The following is a 6,536-nucleotide window of genomic DNA, read 5'->3' as shown; positions in this document are numbered from 1 at the left end:
AAGTGTTATCTATTTATTTTAGTTTTTATTAGAATAAATGCACAAAAATCATAAAATTCGGTTAAACGGTTTCGAAATCTATTTTTATATTTTTCCCACCTTAAGAATGTTTAATAACAGTAATCCAAAAAGTTTGGGCAATTTTGGAAACTTTTTTTTATTTATTTCAGTTTTTATTAGAATAAATGCACAAAAATTATAAAATTGGCTTAAACAGTTTAGAAATCCATTTTTATATTTTCCCAGCTTAAGTGTATCTATTGACAGTATTATAAAAAATTTGGGAATTTTTTTCACCTGGATTCTGTTTTTCACACGAGTTTATATTGTTATGAAGGCATAAAAATTTGGAAAAATAGTTAATCACATCAAATATTCAAGGGAAAATTTTTGGAAGACCTCTACTGTGTTTAGAATGAAAAAGTAAAGTTTGAGAACTTTTGGAAATTGTTTGATAATATTTTGAATTTTTAGGAGCTTAAAACACCTTTAAATATATTGAAATACCATCAATTAATATTACAAAAATCTGGAAAATAATATCCAAAATTATCTTAATCACATGAGTTATAAAATTTCACCATTTTAGAAAATGTTTATAGCATATCAATATTAAAATTTGACAAAATATTGGCACAATTCTATTGTAGTGGCAAGTATACTAGTATTATCTTTCTATTAGAGACTCATTAGTGTGTAACATCTTGTAGGAATCGATAGTGGTACAAGTGGAACGTAGTTCAAGGCATCATTTGTATCATCTTAAAGCATTGTGAGTATTCACAATTCCCCTATTTTCGGGTTTTAAATGTTTTGGATTGGAAAATCATGTCCTAAAGTATTTATGTTCATTGTATTTATTTTGACTCTTATGAAACTTGGTTGCTATCTTTGGTATGTATATGTATCTTACTTTAATTCATGATGACTGTATCGCAGTTAAGTCCGTAAAATCTCTCGACACAACTCATTAACTCTTTTGAGCCTATGGTTATTATGAATAGCACTATCTGGAGGTAGACAACTCCTCACTCGCACGATTCGCTTGAGTGCATTTTACCATTTTATTCTCTATGTTTGCGATACACATAGTAGTTAATAGGGCATGATTCGGTCATTTGGCTTGGGTTGTGAAGTCATGAATGGAATCTTTATGCACATACGAAACTTGTATTCTCATGTTAGCAACGACACTTGTATACTTATTTTAGCAATGAAACTTTTATACTTATTTTAGCAACGAAACTTTTATGCTTATTATAGCAACGGACTTTGTTTCTCATTTTAGTAAAGAACATTTATTACTGAAAACTTTTATACTTGTTTTAGCAATGAAATTGTTTGCTCCTTGTAACAACGAATATTTTTTCGATTCTTGAAAACTTATTTGAGCACTTTTATTTATGGAAACTTTTATCAAAACGTTTATTTTGATTCTTAAAAAAAATATTATTTTTCATTTGTGAGTACTCACCAACTATTTTTATAGTTGACGCTCATTTTAGATGCTTTTTCAAGAATCATCTAGTAAGAGGCACCTAAAGACACAACTCTTGTAGGAGCATTTGCATGTGTTGACTTTTGAATACTTTGTAATTTCTTGTAAAAAGTTTTTCCAACTCATTGTAAATTTGTAATGATTTTTATAACTATGGCTGGTGTTGTCTTTAAACTTTTGCTATGAGACACTTTGTACTGCCTCGCCACATGTTTCTGCTTTAGCGGGGTGTGACACGGATCTTCCTGGACATATGGGTGACGAAATTAGGGGTTGAAGCCCACTCTAATTTCGGCCAAGGAGGCCTTATTCCAGAAGGTTCTCAAGTTGCTTAGGGCCTAAGTCATCCAATTAGGGTTTTAACTGAAACCCTAGCAGTTCAGCTATTTAAAGGACCCCGGGGCTTCAGTTTCGGCTACATCAAGAAACCATAAGGTTACTATAGCCAAATTATAGCCTCTCTCTTTCTCTCTTCTAGATCTTCCTCTAGCTTGTGGTGTTTGTAAGCCATTAGAGGTGTTACAATTATGACACTAAGCTTCTTGAAGATTATGGATTCTTGCAACTATTGAAAGGTATTATCTAAACTTGTTTTGTTATAGTTTTTTATTTCAATATATCCTAGATTAGGGTATTCTAGTCTTGGATGAATTGCATGTACTATAGAGAAACTTAGATCTATGCTTTAGGGTTTTACATGAGCATATAAGATTGTTATTTTGTATAAAACCCATCAACTGTCACTGTCAACGCATCTGACGCGGGGGCAGGGGCTTCAGGCTTCATTGTTGGTTCGTCTACCCCACCAGTCACTCCTTTCTGTTTAGATGATCTAGACATTGTATTTGGTGATGATGAAGGTCACTTCGAAGGATTCACTTACAGTCCTTTCAACACTCAGAATGCAAGTCATGACAAAACTCTAGTTACACGAAGGCATCTCAAGGCGATCAATGATAAACTCAATTCGTTGCTTCAATCCTCCATGGCTTCTTCTACTGAAGATTATTCCCATGCAACCATCAAATCATTCATTGAGACTCTTACGAAGGAGCATTCTTCCAATCTTGAAAAGACAAACAATGCTGTCGACTCATCTGCTTTTATGTGCACTCAAACGACCGAAAAAGTCAACAAACTAATCACAGATACTCATACGTTCATGGAGTCCTTTCAAAGCACCTTTGTGTCCAACACCACTAAGGCTAATGAGGTAATTTGTAGCATTGACTCCAGTCTCATAACTGAGAAGGCGAAACTTGAAGAGATTTGCATTGGTCTGCAATCTAACCATGTTGAGTTTAACTCCTCCATCCCGTCAAAGATCACAAAGCTTCAGGATGATTTAGCAATGGAGAGCAAGGTCATAGATGCTCTTGTTAAGAAGACTGAAAAGGTGAAAGTCTTGACAGTTAAGCTGGAACATTCTGAAAAACAAGTCAAGGATTCATTATCTAAGAAAGAATTTATGAAGAGTTTTATTGCTGATGTCAATAGAATGCTTTCTGATATTAACAAGACTCATTATTCTATGATCATGATCACGGTCAAGAAGCAACTTGCAGAGAAAATCAGACCAGTTTTTGCTATGCTCAATCGCCTATAGGGTGTTCAAGAATTTGGCTCAACTCTGAAACAATGGGGAGAGGAAGGTTCTAAAAAGGATCTTTCCAAGTCTTCAGTCAAATTCACTGTCAAGCCCAAAAGCGAATCTGAGCCAAAAAGTAAAGAAAACCTTTCAATGAAGAACCTATTGTTGAATACCTTGCAACAGATAGACCTTCCAATTACTCCAACATCCTTCAAGTTTCACAGCTTTGTGAAAGTTTTGAATACCTTGCAACAGATAGTGGTGTTGATCACTCGCTCTTCTCCTTCTACCTCAAGCATATGAAGCCACAATATGAGACGTGGAGTGCGAGAAAGATTACGACAGTGAAGGTCACTGGTCCAATCGAAACCGATAGCTTCCTAAATTCGAAGTTTAAGGTTGCGAGAGGTTCGTCTAGTCAGGTCTGTGAATTCACTCTCACTAATTTTCCATGCCTTAACCCATATTATTGGATCGTGCTTTACAATTATTTGTTGACAGATGGTCAGAAGTATGAACCTGTCATTGCTCAACTCAAAGAAATGATAACTTCTTACATTTATGAGGTTGGGCAGATGGATGCTAAAATAGTTGTTGTGTGGTGAAAGAAACTAAGTATTCTTCCCAAGGATAATTTCGATGGTTTTGACAAGACTAAGCTTAGGAAGATACATAAGAACAGATGGTGCATGGCCTTTAAATTGAAGGAATGAAATGATGCATGCTTTCAAAAAGTTTGTTTCTTTTTGGAAGACAAACAATTATACACCAATTTTTGTCTTGAATACGTTTTGGACCTCATCAACTGATGCAAGGGTATCAACAAGGGCGACAAGAAGTGCTTCTCGGATATGATTCAACAATATATCCATGTTCTCATTGTTGTGCTAAACATTATTCTGAAACCTTTGATATACAGAAGCGAGCTCACTCTTGATGGACTCTCGCCTCAGTTGACGTAAAGGGGGAGATTGTTGGAAATTAGCGTTGAGTCATTGTGTTTTATTAAATAGTCAATTTATGTAAAACGGTCTTAGGCTTGTCCACCCGTCTTTAATTATTAGGGTTTTAGTATTTAAGGTGCATGCATGCACCGTGTTTTGTAACTTTGGAAATAGCCTTGTAACCCTACACGCCTCTACAGTAGCAATTCTTCATCGAGTTCTTCTGAATCGTGACTTTGAATCATTAATCATATTTTGATCTATTCTTGTGTTCTTGTTTTCTATTACCTGTTTGAATCTTTCGATCTTTGGAGATTTTATCTCAACAAACAGGCTTACACAGGTGAAGTTCGTTAAAAACTCATGAATTTGTCACCCGACGTCGATTTCGTTTGTCCTTATATTGTTGAGTTCTTATTAACGAGATATTTTATTCTTGTCTAGATTGTGTCGGCTAAAAATCTATAGATCTAAAATTCGAAATCTGAGTTGTGCACTTCTATGCTAAGTCATAGAAAAATCATAACTTCCTCGTACAAAGTTAGATTTAGATGTTCTCTATATGCACGATTTCGGTTTAACGTCTACTACGACTTTCATTTACATCACTAAGGCTAAAAAGTTGTTTATCAAAAGTTCACTTTTTACGTTACGCGGTGTTGTGTTGGTTTAACTATAAAACTTCGACAGGTCATAACTTCTTCGTTATAACTCGGATTTCAGCATTCTTTATATGTACAAAACCCCTATGACATATAATATTCTATCAAAAAGTGATTTTCGACGTTTATTGTCTCTAAATTGACTAGCTTGATTCAGCAGGCGTTACAATTATCTCCTTCTTAGGATGATTACGTCCCGTAATCATCAATGATAAAGGGCTTGTATAATGACTCCATATGTTATCTTTTCATCCGAGTTAATAACCGTAACTCTTATGTTCCTTCGAATGAGTATCTAACTCTTGGACTTCTTGACTGCAGGTGGTGGTCGATCTTGCAACCGCTCTTCGTACTATGTTGTACTTTCAATCATAACCTTCGTATTACAAACTAAATACTTTTTGGAGATTCCTGCTCCTTCTTAAACAAACTTAAATTAAGATAAGTTCTTTACTTCGATTATCGTAACAGGTCGATGGGTCATGTTCTAATGACCTCTCATTATATGATGCAATGCTTAGACTCAGGTCTTTTTTAATCAGATTCCAGAATGGAAGATACCTTACTTCATCTTCTAATGTGATATAATCACATTCTAACATGTAGCACATCTAGCTACAAGCTTCTTACTTTAACAACGATTGTAAAACTTCTATTGATCGCTTTGATTATCTTTCACTTCAATCTTCTGGCTTAAGTTGGATGCTACATCGATCTTGGTTCTCCGAACCACGTAACATACTCACCTTATTCGGAATCGATTTGATATGACCACTAGGATTGGAATAATATTCATCTTCTTAGTCATTACCGAAGCGATGGTAACGACAGATATGAACAAAATAAAATCAATTACTAGCGCCTTGGTAACCTTGTGACTTTCCCCAATCCAAGTGCAAGTCCTATGATTCCGGTAGTATAGGCCTCTACTACCTTCACACCTACTCATACTCATCCCAAGTATTGTCTCATAGTCCCCAAGTTCTTATTTCCTAAAATCACATAAAACGATTTAACACATACGAATGTGTCCAAATAATCATAAAAATTACCCTAGACTTTACTAGGACTTCTTCCATGCGTATCTTCAGTCATCAATTCGGCTTCAACTCGGTTGGTGGTGGAAATGCCATACGATGGGATAACTTCATGGATTATACCAAAAGTTCTTTCTTTCTGCTAATCGAAAGTGTACTTCTCCCGTACTAAACATATTATTTATTATACATATTCTAAACGCAAGATCCCGCTCTTATGATATCTTCTGATAGGTATCATTCACTATATTAACCCTTCTCATTTCCTCCATTTGCTCAGTCTAACATGATTCACATTATTTCTTGAAGTTATGCCTTTGTGATAGGTTCGGGTGCAGGTGTAATGATCGATGCTTGACCCATCACACGCTTAGGCTTAGGTTGTCGACTTCCATTTCCTAATCCTCTTCGAGCCCTCACCATGTCGAAATACACACCAAATCTGACGTTTGGTGTGCAATGGCAAGAATTATGATAGGGAAAGCTTTATTTATGAAAGACGTACAAATCTCCTTATCACTCAGAAAAGTTACATGTCAGCTGTAATACTGTAATTAAACGTTTAGAAATTTGAACACATAAAATTTCCAGATCCGGTCAGCAACATGCCATAGATCCGATCAAATGATAGCATCATAAAGCATATAAGGCATCTTATAGCATAAATAACTTAGCACATAAAATCAAATTAAGAATCTTCCTTAAATAAGCTAGTGCTTGTGTGTATTCAGATGTAGTACGTAAAATATATTAGACACAATCCTCACGATCATCGCTTAGCATTCTAAGTTTAAGTCTAGAAAT

Source organism: Lactuca sativa, chromosome 3 (genome assembly GCF_002870075.4).
Source record: "Lactuca sativa cultivar Salinas chromosome 3, Lsat_Salinas_v11, whole genome shotgun sequence".
NCBI lineage: Eukaryota > Viridiplantae > Streptophyta > Magnoliopsida > Asterales > Asteraceae > Lactuca > Lactuca sativa.
This window is presented reverse-complemented; position numbering follows the sequence as displayed.